Raw genomic sequence first — 15,718 nt, 5'->3', positions numbered from 1 at the left:
ATCTTCACCATTACATGAAATGGGGCTCCAGTAAAGCGGCTGGTGGCTGGCAGACTGTTCACCCTCTCTCCTTCAGATGTTTGGAGAGTGTTTACGTACACAGTGTTCCCGGCAGAGGTGATGAGGCTGGGTTCTCTTGGCTCTGTTGTTAATCTGATATAAGTGTGCTGTTAGAAGTGTTATGTAGAGAGACATGCTGGATATAAACAACAACTCCCAGTAGCTTCAATATCCTCTCCTTCTCTCTATCTCTCCTCCAACGAGTGATTCTAGAGGTTATAGGGGTTTAAGGCTGTTTGGCTGTCTGACACGGGCTAAAGGTGCAGTGACATAAACAGGTCAGGGACCCCCACAGTGGACATGTGCCATGAGGTCAGAGTTCAGTGTGCTAATCGTTCGGGTCAAACCATCTTGGAGTTGGCTGACCTTTGACCCTTACAACTGGCGGCCTTCAGAACCAAGGTGGCAGAAGTCTGGTTAGACTTTAACTGCTGTAGAGAGAGCGAGAGCGAGAGACGGAATATTCTCCTTTTTTAAATGTCCTATTTCCTATTTATTCAGTGTAATTCAAGCTGCCCTCAGACTCAGTAGGCTAGGTTATAATATAGCCGATGGCCATGACATCATGTGAAATTATACAGAATGTATTCAGTTCCGTAAGCGGAGCACTTTGGTCCACTTTCACAACGTAACACAGAAGGTGTGTTGCGTAGCTTGGCAGGCAGTGGGATCAAACTGTATTTTCTCACTTCTGATTAACTTTAAACTCTAGTACTCCCTATCGCGACATAGATGTTGTAATTATCACAGATTAAGCCTTTAATATGTTGAAGGAAATCATTTCAGAGACCTTTCAGCTTTCCCAATCATGATTGAATAGAGCGGTCTATGGCTATACAGTTATCCAACTTGACCCCCCTAATCATTTTAATCTGATTATGGTAAGGCTGTAAATTTGTCAGTGGTGCTGTACTATATTGGTACAGTTGAAGTCGGAAGTTTACATACATTTAGGTTGGAGTCATTAAAACTTGTTTTTCAACCACTCCACACATTTCTTGTTAACAAACTATAGTTTGGGCAAGTCGGTGAGGACATCTACTGTGTGCATGACACAAGTAATTTTTCCAACAATTGTTTACAGACAGATTATTTCACTTAATCACAATTCCAGTGGGTCAGAAGTTTACATACACTAAGTTGACTGTGCTTTTAAACAGCTTGGAAAATTCCAGAAAATTATGTCATGGCTTTAGAAGCTTCTGATAGGCTAATTGACATCATTTGAGTCAGCCGCATCATGTTGTGGGGGTGCTTTGCTGCAGGAGGGACTGGTGCACTTCACAAAATAGATGGCATCATGAGGCAGGAAAATTATGTCTTCCAAATGGACAATGACCCCAAGCATGCTTCCACAGCTGTGGCAAAATGGCTTAAGGACAACAAAGTCAAGGTATTGGAGTGGCCATCACAAAGCCCTGACCTCAATCCTATAGAAAATGTTTGGGCAGAACTGAAAAAGCGTGTGCGAGCAAGGAGGCCTACAAACCTGACTCAGTTACACCAGCTTTGTCAGGAGGAATGGGACAAAATTCACCCAACTTATTGTGGGAAGCTTGTGGAAGGCTACCCGAAACGTTTGACCCAAGTTAAACAATTTAAAGGCAATGCTACCAAATACGAATTGAGTGTATGTAAACTTCTGACCCACTGGGAATGTGAAATAAAAGCTGAAATAAATCATTCTCTCTACTATTATTCTGACGTTTCACATTCTTAAAATATGGAGATCATAATTGACCTAAGACAGGGAATTCTTACTAGGATTAAAAATAGTTTTTCACAATTCCTGATATTTAATCCTAGTAAGATTAATTATCAGGAATTGTGAAAAACTATTTTTAAATGTATTTGGCTAAGGTGTATGTAAACTTCAGACTTTAACTGTATATACTAGTATGGTGTGTGTGTGTGTGGGGGGGGGGGGGGGGGGGGGGGGTGTTTGTGTGTGTGTATGGGGGAGTGTTTGTGTGTGTGTGTGTGTGTGTGTGTGTGTGTGTGTGTGTGTATGGGGGGGGGGGGTGCCTGTGTGCGTATGTGCGTATGTGCGTGAGTGCGTGCGTCCGGTTGCAAGTGTGTGTGTGAGTGTCTGACAACTAAAGACCAATTCTCCTCCATTACTACATGGGGCCTTTTAGCCTCTTATAGATCTATGCACCATAGAGAGATCACAGAACATTACTGCTGTTGCCTAAAGCCTGTGTGAATGGGAATGAGGCCAGGTCAAAGGTTAGGATGGGGATCTGTCGTTTCAGATGGTAGTAAAAGGATGTTTAGCATTGTTGCTATCTCAGGACTCACTGAAATATACTAACTAGCTACTAGACAGTCTAATGACCATTGTAGTTATATTTCAGCTGATATATTAGTTACTATAGCTATGTTATTAGGTTGCATAATGTGAGCCCAGGTGATATATAATAATACAACAGGCTAATATAATGCATATGCCACTTAGCAGACGCTTTTAGCCTAAGTAGTTACCTTACTACCTTCAATCCTGATCTGATTATCAGAAATGCTCATCACTCACCTCAAACTGAATTAGATTAAAATGTGCTTAAAATTTCCTTTGATCAACTGAATTTGCAGGAGGCTTTAGAGAACAGAGTACATGGTTGCAAATGTCCTGGGAATCTTGCTGGGGTATGTGTGTGTGTTTGTGTTAAATTGTAGATGTGTTTTTTGATGCCAAATGGTTGTGCTCCACTTCTAGTCTAATCTGTGATTACATATATATACATGTTTCACTGCTCCACCAGAGTCCTTAGCTTAGTGAGGAGCTTGCATGGCACTATGGTGTTGAACGCTGAGCTGTAGTCAATGAACAGCATTCTCACATAGGCACTCCTTTTGTCCAAGTAGGAAAGGACAGTGTGGAGTGCAATAGACATTGCCTCATCTGTGGATCTGTTGGGGCGGTATGTGAATTGGAGTGGGTCCAGGGTTTCTGGGATGATTGTGTTGATGTGAGACATGACCAGCCTTGTGTCTGACTTACTGAGAATTTCCTCCAAAGCCTCTTACTTGGTATGTAGTCCTATGTTGGCTACATAGGACTTCATAGGACTCCTATGTTGGCTAGTATGCTTGGTTTTGGCTATCTTTTACATCCCTGAGAAGCCATTTTTATGCCAAAAATACTATACTGCGTTCTGAGTGCTTTCTCTCGAAATTCCATAGCAATGGTTCACATTATGCAAAGGAACTACTCAGTCCTATACAGTACCCCGCAGGTCATCTGCATATGACTGCCCTTACAAAAGACGATTGCAGTCAAAGTGCAGTATAACTGCGGTATGCTACAAATACTGCGTCCAAAATAACACAGCTTTTTTTTACTGCAGTAATTTTACAGTGTAACTGTAGTGCAGTTACTGCACTTTCACTGCAGTTTCAAAACGGCAGTCTTTTTTATGAGGGCGGAAAGGTTATTTTATTGGCTACATGACTGTCCATCTTTCATTTTACCCGCTTCCCAGTCTAAGGCTTCACAAAAGGTTGAATGATAAAAACAACACTTTTCGTGCACAAAACTCTAGTCGGCAAACATACAGAGAACATTGACAACAGGCTACTTTTGTTCGTGACAACCTAACGAGTCATTTGACATGTGCCGCCATGTAGCTCTAGCTCAAACAAAGTATAAAATGTACTCCTTGACTCTCCGGGCTGTGAATCAATAATGGTAGGTCACAGGCCAACAAATAACATATCCTTATCATGTGTGGAGTCTATGCTTTCACCACCTACCTACGTTGTTCTTGATGTACACTACCGGTCAAAGGTTTTAGAACACCTACTCATTCAAGGGTTTTTCTTAATTTTTACTATTTTCTACATTGTAGAATAATAATGAAGACATCAAAACTATGAAATAACACATATGGAATCATGTGGTAAGCAAAAAAGTGTTAAACAAATCTAAATATATTTTATATTTGAGACTCTTCAAAGTAGCCACCCTTTGCCTTGATGACAGCTTTGCACACTCTTGGCATTCTCTCCTCCTGGTAACCTGCCAGTCAACATCCACACTGAGCTAAAGGCTAGATCAGCCGCTTTCAAGGAGTGGGGCACTATTCCGGATGCTTATAAGAAATCCCGCTATGCCCTCAGACGAACCATCAAACAAGCAAAGCGGCAACACATAGACTGTTCTCTCTGCTGCCACATGGCAAGCAGTACCGGAGCACCAAGTCTAGGTCCAAAAGGCTCCTTAACAGCTTCTACCCCCAAGCCGTAAGACTGCTGAACAATTAATCAAATGGCCACCCGGACTATTTGCCAATGACACCCCCCCTTTGTTTTTACACTGCTGCTGCTCGCTGTTTATCATCTATGCATAGTCACTTTACCCCTACCTACATGTACAAATTACCTCGACTAACCTGTACCCGCACATTGACTCTGTACCGGTACTTCCTGTATATAGCCTTGTTATTGTAACTTTTTTCAAAACTTTTGTTTATTTAGTAAATATTTTCCTAACTCTATTTTCTTTGTTGTAAGTAAGCATGTCACGGTTTTCAGAGTATATGACACATTTGATTTGATTTGAATTTCTTTCTAAACCAAACAGACTTCATTTCAAATAACATTTTAATTTACACATGCTTCCTAAACAGCTGTAGACTAACAGTGAAATGCTTACTTACAGGCCCTTCCCAACAATAATAATAATATTTGTAAAAACATTTAGACAGTGCTTACTGTTACTTTCACGTGTCTTACTCTTTGTGCTAAACTTTGACGCTGAGCATCACACAGCCATATCAGCTTGGTCCTCCACATCCATCTTCAGTGTACATTTTGAATCAAATCAAATCAAATCAAATTTATTTATATAGCCCTTCGTACATCAGCTGATATCTCAAAGTGCTGTACAGAAACCCAGCCTAAAACCCCAAACAGCAAGCAATGCATGTGAAAGAAGCACGGTGGCTAGGAAAAACTCCCTAGGAAAAACTCCCTAGAAAGGCCAAAAACCTAGGAAGAAACCTAGAGAGGAACCAGGCTATGAGGGGTGGCCAGTCCTCTTCTGGCTGTGCAGGGTGGATATTATAACAGAACATGGTCAAGATGTTAAAATGTTCATAAATGACCAGCATGGTCAAATAATAATAATCATAGTAGTTGTCGAGGGTGCAACAAGCACGTCCGGTGAACAGGTCAGGGTTCCATAGCCGCAGGCAGACAGTTGAAACTGGAGCAGCAGCACGGCCAGGTGGACTGGGGACAGCAAGGAGTCATCATACCAGGTAGTCCTGAGGCATGGTCCTAGGGCTCAGGTCCTCCGAGAGAAAGACAGAAAGAGAGAATTAGAGAGAGCATATTTAAATTCACACAGGACACCGGATAAGACAAGAGAAATACTCCAGATGTAACAGACTGACCCTAGCCCCCCGACACATAAACTACTGCAGCATAAATACTGGAGGCTGAGACAGGAGGGATCAGAAGACACTGTGGCCCCATCCGATGATGGGGCCACATATATCACTGATGTCCATGTGCACAAACATACATAGCCTTGTCCTACCAACATATTTTTCTGCATAACATCCTATTCTCTTCCCAACAGCAGAAATATGACAAACATACTGTATATAAGAATATATAACAATTATCTTGCCATGTAAATTCCTACACAGCCTACACAGAAATTACACATTACATTAAAAAAACAGACGCACACGCTTGAGAGTAGCACAATCACCAGTGTTACAGACTTTGGTTTTCCATATTATATTTAGAGGTCGGACGTTAGCATGTGGGGCGCACAGATTGGTGCCACCTCGTTAGTCAGTCTGTATTACACCTGTGCTTGTTGGTCATCTCATTAGAGGGAAGGTGTTTCACCTTGCTTGCTGTCTTTTTTGGTGTGTGGGTTTTTCTTTTGTTTGCCTCTTCTTTTGCAAATTTAGTGGGTCTCATGGTGGGTGTCTTTTAGGTCCCAGTTGTTGTTGCTAGTCAACTTTCAGTGGACGTCCCCATGAGTGTCCTTCCGAACCCCTCCTAAAACCCCACCTGTTTCTTTTACGTTGTCAGCGACTATTTGTTAATTCCCCTTTCTATTTGAGCAACAATGTTTGGTTCTTGCTGGGGAACGTAACACCAGATGGTGTGTCAAAGTATTGGCAAAGTAGTATGGATTGTACCGCCATCACTCAGTCACGTCATTACCATTGTTATCAACGTTTTACCACAGACTCCGCAGCCACATTGATGTCCAGAAGTAGAACAGGGGCTAATGACTGTTTTGACAAGTGTTGTAGTCGAGTCACTAAATCTTGAGTCCGAATCAAGTCCCAAGTCCCCTGTTCTCGAGCCAGAGTCCAAGTCACCAATGGTCGAGTCATGAGTTGGGTTACGAGTCCCTATGGCTGAAGACCCCGTGCTCGAGTCCTGGTCCAAGTGTTCAAGTCTGAGTCACTGGGTCCACCTTAACTCAAAATGAACATATAGTGTAGTGGCAAGAGGGATTTAGTCATTAAATAGTTTATCCATCTTCCTTTCTTTCTGTGCCACAAAAGGTTTGCATATATGCTGCTGGTAATGTTCCCAAGGCCAAAATGTTGCAGATAGGCCTGTCTGATAACTCTCCTCGCTTGCTCCCCACAGATCACCAGTGATGTAGGCTAGGCTACATGTGCCAGGTGTGACCAAGGCCTGCACAGTGGCCTGTACCATTGAGAACACTATAAATATAGTTGTTTTTACCCAGTGTCCTCTGCAGGCTTGAGACTGAAGCTCAGCTCGTTCTCAACAGGCTGCTTGCCAGGTCACTAAGCTCTCTGTGTCCACTGAGATCTGAGAGAGGAAGAGAGAGACAGACAGACAGACAGACAGACAGACAGACCGACAGAGAGAGTGAGGGAGAGAAAGAGAGAAGAGGAAATACAGGGTTTTGAGTGAAACACGTGGACCGCAACTAAAGAATACCGGTAGTGGTCGTGCAAATAAGTTATGACCTTAACTCTGTCCTTTGGGGCACTCTTTTTACAACATTGACATTAAACAACAATTAAACCTGGACGGCGCAGGAGGGAATAGCCGCCGTTTTACGGGCTCCTGACTAATTGTGCTAATTTGTCAATTTTCTTTGCATTGATTTGAACTATTTTTGTACATAATGTTTCCAACATCGTTTCCTATGACCGAAAATAACTTCTGGACATTAGAACAGCAAGTACTCACTTTGATCTGGTTAAGGATTTTTTTTCAATGAGTCGGTAGCAAAAGACATTCTGCTCTTCCGGGACCATGCCCAAATCCCCGTCATTCGTAAGAAGAGGCCGGTTAATGGGATACCTGATGAGTGGATAATCCGCCTGTACCTACTGTTCTGCTGGCAAACATGCAATCACTGGAGAATAATCTGGTTGAGCTCCATTCAAGACTATCCTATTAACGGGACATTAAAAACTGTAATATCCTATGTTTCACAGAGTTGTGGCTGACAAGAACATTAATAATATATAGTTAGCTGGGTTTTCTGTGCATCGACAGGACAGGACTGAACAACAGATCAGCGGGGGTGGGGTGTGTGCCTTTGTCAACAGTAGCTGGTCCGCGATCTCTAATATTAAGGAAGTCTCGAGGTTTTGCTCACCTGAGATAAGTGGTCAGATGAAGTGGATGCTAAGCTACAGGACTGTTTCGCGAGCACAGACTGGAACACACAGGCACACAGAGACATATGCATATGTTCCGGGATTCATCCGATGGCATTGAGGAGTTCATAGGCTTCATTAATAAGAGCATCGACAACATCATCCCCACAGTGACCGTAGGTACTGTAATATATCCAAACTCAACTGCACAGGAAACATCTGCACTGAGCTGGAGCTGCTGCTTTCAAGGAGCGGGACACTAATCTGGACACTTATAAGAAATCCCGCTACACCCCCGACGAACCATCAAACAGTCAAAGCTTCAATACAGGACTAAGATAAATCCTACTATATCAGCTCTGACGCTTGTCAGATGTGGCATGGCTTGCAAACTATCACGGATTACAAACCCAGTCGCGAGCTGCCCAGTGACGCGAGCCGCCCAGTGACGCGAGCCAACCGAATAAGCTAAATGCCTTCTATGCTCGCTTCAAGGCAAGTAACACAGTACCAGCTGTTCTGGACGACTGTGTGATCACGCTCTCCGTAGCTGATGTGAGTAAGACAGGTTATCATTCACAAGACTGCAGGACCAGACGGATTACCAGGACGCGTACTCAGAGCATGCGCTGACCAGATGGCAAGTGTCCTCACTGACATTTTCAACCTCTCCCTGACCCAGTCTGTAAAACCTACATGTTTCAAGCAGACCACCATTGTCCCCATGCTCAATAACGCCAAGGCATCCTGCCTAAATGCCTACCGTCCCGTAGCACTCACATGAAATGCTTTGTAAGGCTGGTAATGGCTCTCATTAACACCATCATCCCAGAAACCCTGGACCACTCCTATTCATATACCGCCCCAACAGATCCACAGATGATCTCACATACACAAATCTACAACAGAGTACACCCACTGCCCCCTCACCTGGCTACACTACCACTTAGAGAGAGATGGGGTGAGGGATGGAGGAAGAAGGAGAGAGACAGGGAGAGAAGAAAGGAGGAGAAAGAGACCCACAGATTATGATGTTTTTGTTCCAGCCCTGCACTAATACACCTTTCAACTTGTCCGTCACATAGTCCAGGCTGACAGAGGCCTTCCCCGCTGGAGGCAGACTACCTACACGTCTGGAACATGTCTGGACTCTGATTTGTCTCCTCCAATAGGAAGGCCTGCTGGCCAGAGCTCAACACATCATCATACTGCTCCCGCACCTGAGAGGGGACAGAGGAACACCGGTACTCATCAGACACAACTTAGTACAGAGGCATTCATCCAGGGGAGGGTGTTGTCTGACTGACACTCTAGTCAGGTCAATTTGGTTCACTGGGCTTTCGACAACGCAGTGGGTGGGGAACAGAGGAGGCTGATAGGAGGAGCTATGGAAGAACGGGCTAATTGTAATGCCTGGAATGGAATCAATCTCCTTGCCAAAATCCTCAAAATTAATTACAGATTTCTGGAGTTATCTTCAATTAATTCGGACTATTTTGAGACTGGCTACGTCGTCTCAAGATGCCTGACTGGTCCTATCTGGCTGGCCGGACCTATCTGGCTGGCCTCTCTCTCTCTCTCTCTCTCTCTCTCTCTCTCGCTCCTCTCTCGCTCTCTCGTGGTTTTCTCACTCCATCACTCTCCATATCTCTCTCTCTTCTTGTCCTGCTCTCTCTCACTATCCCTGTGTCTCCTTCTCCTTCTCTTTTATCTCTGTCCTTTATTTTTCTCTCTCTCCTTTCTCTTTGTCTCTTTCTCTCTCTCTCTCTCTCTCTTTCTCCCTGTCTCTCTTGCTCCTCTTTCTCACACTTCTCTCTCTCCCCTCTCTCACACTCCTCTCTCTCCCTTACCCTCTCTCTCCCTGTCTCTCTCTCGCTCTCCCTATCTCTCTCTCTCACACTCTTTCTCTCTCTCTCTCTCTCTGCTCTCTCTCTCTCATCTTTCTCTTTCTCTCTCTCTCTCTCTAGTTCTCGCTCTCCCTTACCCTTTGTCTCGCTCTCCCTATCTCTCTCCCTGTCTCTCTCTCGCTCTTGCTCTTGCACTCGCTCTCGCTCTCCCTAATGCTCTCCCATTCCCTCTCTCATTTCTTTTTCGCTCTCTCTCTCTAGCTCCTCTCTCTCCCTTAGCCTATCTCCCTCCCTGTCTCTCTTTCGCTCTTGCTCTCGTTCTCCCTAACGCTCTCTATCCCATCCCCTCTCTCATTTCTATTTCGTTCTCTCTCTAGCTCCTCTCTCTCCCTTACCCTTTCTCACTCCCTGTCTCTCTCGCTGTCTCTCTCGCTCTTCCTAACTCTCTCCCTATCCCTCTCCCTGCTTCTCTCTCTCCCTGTCTCTCTCGCTGTCTCTCTCACTCTCGTTCTTCCTATCTCTCTCCCTATCTCTCCCTGCCTCTCTCTTTTCTCTCTTAGCTCTCTCTCTCTTTTCTTTCTCTTTCTCTCTCTTGTTCTCGCTTTCGTTTAGCCTGTCTCTCGCTCTCCCTGTCTCTCCCTGTCTCTCTCTCGCTCTTGCTCTCACACTTGCTCTTGTTCTCCCCATCTCTCTCTCTCTGCCTCTCTCTCGCTCTCTCTTTCTCTCTCTCGCTCTTCCTCTTTTTTTCTCTTTCTCTCATTCTCGCGCTCCCTTACCCTTTCTCTCGCCCTCCCTATCTCTCCCTGTTTTTCTCTCTCACTCCTCTCGCACTAGCTCTCGCTCTCCCTATCTCTCTCCCTGTCTCTCTCTTTCTCTCTTTCTTTCTCTTTTTCTCAGTGTAAACACATTCTGGCCAGGCCACAGCTCCCCTCATGCTCTCACATCACACTCCCCCTACAAGTCTCTGTTAACATTCTCACTTTGTGATTAGAGAGATACCCTTCCAGGGCCACCCACGCCCAACTAACACCACACGCCATCCCCTACATAGAGTGTGATGTGTGTGTGTCCCACATTCAGCTTAAAATCATACTTCACAAAACCACATTTAATTCCACACAGTGTGCTCTCAGGCTTTAAATGAATGTGTAATCACGTAGCTAGCTGTCGAGTCCAACTGGGAAACAAGACTGGGTTACGCTGATCCAGGATGTAGGGTACGTTTTGTGTTTTTTATTCCCTTCAGTCTGTGCATGGCTCTCATCACTACGATCATACAGACTGTGCTAAATTGACGGTGGGTAGATCATGTTTCTGACCAAACAGATTTGGGGTTTGGTTTGCTATAGCTTGTCTTGAAATCTAAACTGTGTCAGAGTTAGAGACACATGTGAACTGACCTCAGTTCAGTTAAGTTGCGTAACATGTAATTAACATACTGTTACATGTATAATTATATATGGTCCATTTTGTTTCCATTGGCGTGAATGAAAGACAAAAATACATTAAATAAACATGTGATGACGCAGACTATGATCAATAAATAAATAATGTGAAATGTTTGATAAGCAGTTGAACCTTGTAGGCCCTGGACCCAGATTAAGTCCCCAACTGAAGTTATATCTAGAGCAGAGTACTGTGTCGCAGTTGCAATGTCTTTATCATGTCTGCACAGTATGGCTAAACAAGGGGAGTGTCACAATTATGGGAAGTATGCTCCCTCTATGATTATCTCTCTCCCTCCCTCCTGCCAGGGCTGCTGAATACGTTAGCAACTGACTGTCAGCGGTGTAAAGTAACTAAGTAAAAATACTTCTACACTTTGTAGTATCCGTTGATCATGTAATGCTTCCCTTGAATGTTGTAGTATACTGTGTAAAATATTACACTACACACTGTAGAATCCCTTGATCACGTAGTACTTACTTTAGAACGTTTTGCTCAATTGGACTGCTAGCTAGTTACTGCTAGCTTCGTCGATGACGTTTTGATTTTAACTTGCTCATGCAGGGGACTTCCTCTGAGTTTTCCCCTCGATCATGTCGTGCTTACTATAGAATTTTGTAGTATACTTTAGAATACTATACTTCACACTGTATCCCTTGATTGATTTAAAAAAAAAAATATATATATATATATATATATATATATATTTAACCTTTATTTAACTAGGCAAGTCGGTTAAGAACAAATTCTTATTTACAATGAAGGCCTACCCCAGCCAAAACCTCCCCTAACCCGGACGACGCTTGGCCAATTGTGCGCCACAGTATGGGAATCCCGATCACGTCCGGTTGTGATACAGTCCGGGATCGAACTAGGTTCTGTAGTGACGCCTCTCGCACTGAGATGCAGTGCCTTAGACTGCTGTGCCACTCGGGAGGCATTTCTTTTTTTTAAGTTTAACATTTATGTCCATTGTTGTCTTAATTCAAATATCGTTACACATTTACAGCTAACCAACATGAACAAATACTATGGTCTAAATACTTTACTATTACTATATTTATATACTATAGTAATCACTGTAGTATTTTTTCAGACTTTACTGTAGTATTCACTGTAGTGTTTTTGTGGACATGACTAGTATACTATAGTATTCACTGTAGTGTTTTGCGAACATGACTGTAGTATAGTGTAGTATTCACAGTAGTGTTTTTGCAGACTTTACTGTAGTATACTATAGTATTCACTGTAGGGTTGTTGGGACATGACTGCAGTATACTATGGTATTCACTGTAATGTTTTTGTGGACATGACTGCAGTATACTATAGTATGTTGAAAGCAGAACGAGGGAGAGCTCAGTTTGTTGCTTTGGAAAGTTTGTTGTTTTGAAAGTGTATTGAAAAGTTTCTTTAGTAGCTAGCTAAATTTTGAGTTTGGATCAAACATGTAATGTTTGGTGTACCACAGGGCAGCTCTCTAGGCCCTCTACTCTTTTCTATGTTTACCAATTACCTACCACTGGCATAAAACAAAGCATATGTGTCCATGTATGCTGATGATTCAACCACATACGCATTGGCAACCACAGCTAATGAACCCTTAACAAAGAGTTTTAGTCCATTTTAGAATGGGTGGCCAGAAATAAAACTAAGACCATTCTATTTGGTACAAATCATTTCCTAAGTTCTAGACCTCCGCTGAATCTGGTAATGAAGGTGTGGCTGTTGAACAAGTTGAGGAGACTAAATTACTTGGTGTTACCTTAGATTGTAAACTGTCATGGTCAAACATATAGATTCAATGGTTGTAAAGATGGTGAGAGGTCTGTCCGTAATAAAGAGATGCTCTGCTTTTTTGACACCATACTCCAAAAAGCAAGTCCTGCAGGCTCTAGTTTTGTCTTATCTTGATTATTATCCAGTCGTGTGGCTGAGTGCTGCAAGGAAAGACATAGTTAATCTGCAGCTGGCCAAGAACAGAGCGGCACGTCTTGCTCTTCATTGGGCTGATATAAATACTATGCATGCCAGTCTCTTTTGGCTGTTGAGGTAAGACTGACTGCATCCCTTCTTATTTTTATAAGAAACATTAATGTGTTGAAAATCCCAAATTGTTTGCATAGTCAACTTACACACAGCTCTGACATACACACTTACCCAGCAGACATGTCACCAGGGGTCTTTTCACAGTCCCCAAATCCAGAACAAAATCAAGAAAGTGTACAGTATTAAATATATCCATTATTGCACAGAACTCCATTCCATCTCATATTGCTCAAATGAACAGCAAACCTGGTTTCAAAAAACAGAAACACCTCACGGCACAACGCCTCTCCCCTATTTGACCTAGATAGTTTGTGTGTATGCATTGATATGTAGGCTACGTGTGCCTTTTTTTATTGATGTAGTTCTGTCCTTGAGCTGTTCTTGTCTATTAATGTTCTGTATTATGTCATGTTTCATGTTTTGTGTGGACCCTAGGAAGAATAGCTGCTGCTTTTGCAACAGCTAATGGGGATACTAATAAAATACCAAATAGTGTTCACTGTAGTGTTTTTGTGGATTTTACTGTAGTATTTTGTAGTAACACTTGCCGACTAGGGTTAGCTAAAATGTCACAGCTACCAGACTATGACAGTTAATGTTTAATGAGGGGAACACCTCAAACATAACATTAGACACACAGGTTCATGACAGGCCACCTATTGGGCAAGCCAACTGTTCAGAGCAACGCAATGGACTAGACAACACCGTAGCAAAAATATACCATTTCTATTACAATTCTAACTTGTAAATGTTACAGCTTCTAGGCCCGTTAAATGGAAACAATACAGAGGTAGATAAAGAAAAAGCAACGTTTATTGAAGCTTAGACGATTAGGTTTGCTTGTGACACATAACACATTAACACCAAAATCACTTCTTAGATATATTACTTCCACTAGGTAGCGTTCTGAAATACAACAGTATTTTAACTGAGATTCAGCTGACCAAGTTCACAAGATGACCAAAAACAGTGCCAAACAACACTTCCGATGATAGAAAATAACAGTTAACCACCGCATGTACATAAAGAGATATTTTAGAAGTACAAAGGACTTTACTTAAAGACAGTCACCTTATTGGAGGGCACTGCCAATAAACTGCCTGGAACTCAAACCAGCAAACCCTCAAAATGTAACAAGTACTTTTGGTTATTAGGGAAAATGTATGGAGTAAAAAATTACATTATTTTCTTTAGGAATGTAGTGAAGTAAAAGTAAGTAATGTTGTGAAGTAAAAGTAAGTATATAAATAGTAAAGTAAAGTACAGATACCCCCAAAAAGTACTTAAGTACTTTACACCACTGCTGGTCAGTAATCATTCAGTTCAATTACTTTCACTTTCTTCGGCACTGGGATGAATAAACTCACTGATGGTCAAACTCAACTCAAACCATTCAGAACAATCGACCACAACTTGTTCACAGAAATAAACCAACAGCTACGATGCCATACAACCTATACCCACAAAGGACATTCCAAGTACAAAGCTCTCACCTGAACATGACCAAGGATTGCTTGTATACATTTCCTGCATGTCCTCCCCTAATAAAGGTGCACAGGGAAACACTGACGAAAACATTGGTTCCTAGCCTGTCGCACAATATTCTTCAGTCACCGCATTGTAATTTATTGAGGTTTAGGTGAGGGTTATGGTTATGGTACTGCCCATCTGCTGTGGGACTCTAGTTAAAGAGAAGGAGGAGGCAGAGATGCAGTTCAGTTTAAGAGTCTATATAGATTCAGGTCATGCAGATGATACATGGTTGACAGTTGACATGAGATTCGTCTTGACTTGAGACTTGGTTGGCTTTGTATGGAGTATGCTTTATCTAAAAGGAGACACAGAAAGGTGCAAATAACGGGCAATAACATATATAATGAATTGGCTGTTAATGGCAATAATCAATGACAATATGCAAATGCAATAAGCATATAAAGGGTAAAGCTATGTATAAATATAGCAGCACTTAACAATGAATGGCCAGAAATTGGGTGCAATAGCAGGCTAGTTTATCAATGGCTACATAGCATATCACAGCATGGTAAGCAATCAAACAATATAAAACTAACAGAAGTAGAAAGCATAGCAATGAAGCAGGCCTAATAAGCATAATAAAGGAAATGCACAAAAAGTGCAACAATTATTAACGTGTGACCATTGACACTACAAGTACCAAAGAGAACAACTAAGCTACCAGTCAGGTGAAGTATGGTGTCCAATAGAGGTCACTGTTTGAAAGCAGCTAGGAATCAAAGAAAGCACTGGAACCACAGCAAAATCGGTGGAATCAAATGAAGCTTTGGACGTCATTGATAACGTACTTCTGATAACGTTAGCTGCTTAGCGATTTTGACGCATACCTCAGATCTCTGGTATCAAACGTAGCATCACTAGTTTGAGTACGACAAACAACTCTTACAAACAACAACCAGTATGTTTCATTGAAATGTAAGTACAAACCTTTTACCTTATAGAAAAGGATAAGAAGAGGACTTCTTCACCATTGTTTGTTTTGTGTAGTTGATATCAGCCTCTAATAGCTGTGAAATGCTAATGGCACAGTCAAACAGCCATTTTGAGTATATTGCTTAGCATGTAGAGTAGGGAACTATGGAACATTCAGGGACTTCAGGGTATGAAGGCAAATCCTGTTGAAGGCACACTATTTAGAAAATAGTTTTATGTGAAACCACGCTTTCTGCA

The 15,718-nt window shown here is 42.4% G+C and overlaps 2 long non-coding RNA genes across 3 annotated transcripts in view; one reads left to right on the top strand and one right to left on the bottom strand.

Moving 5' to 3' along the window:
• Positions 1-3,862: 3,862 nt before the first annotated feature.
• On the bottom strand, positions 3,863-14,585 carry LOC106570317 (uncharacterized). Of its 2 annotated transcripts, none has more exons than XR_001320647.3 (3): positions 14,509-14,585; positions 6,784-6,873; positions 3,863-5,354 (listed from the first exon to the last, which is right to left on the bottom strand). It is a non-coding gene; the product is annotated as an uncharacterized LOC106570317 (long non-coding RNA). The 2 variants fall into 2 exon arrangements; XR_006758941.2 differs by lacking the exon at positions 14,509-14,585 and adding an exon at positions 8,739-10,109.
• LOC106570316 (uncharacterized) overlaps positions 10,610-15,718 on the top strand; it is a 39,704-nt gene continuing 34,595 nt past the window's right edge. The window contains exon 1 of the long non-coding RNA XR_006758939.2: positions 10,610-10,740. This is a non-coding gene — a long non-coding RNA (uncharacterized LOC106570316). The remainder of the gene's footprint in view (positions 10,741-15,718) is intronic.

This window comes from Salmo salar, chromosome 14 (assembly GCF_965601325.2).
Source record: "Salmo salar chromosome 14, fSalSal1, whole genome shotgun sequence".
Lineage (NCBI taxonomy): Eukaryota > Metazoa > Chordata > Actinopteri > Salmoniformes > Salmonidae > Salmo > Salmo salar.
The sequence above is the reverse complement of the archived record's forward strand: the minus strand, read 5'-3'. Positions and strand labels throughout refer to the sequence as shown.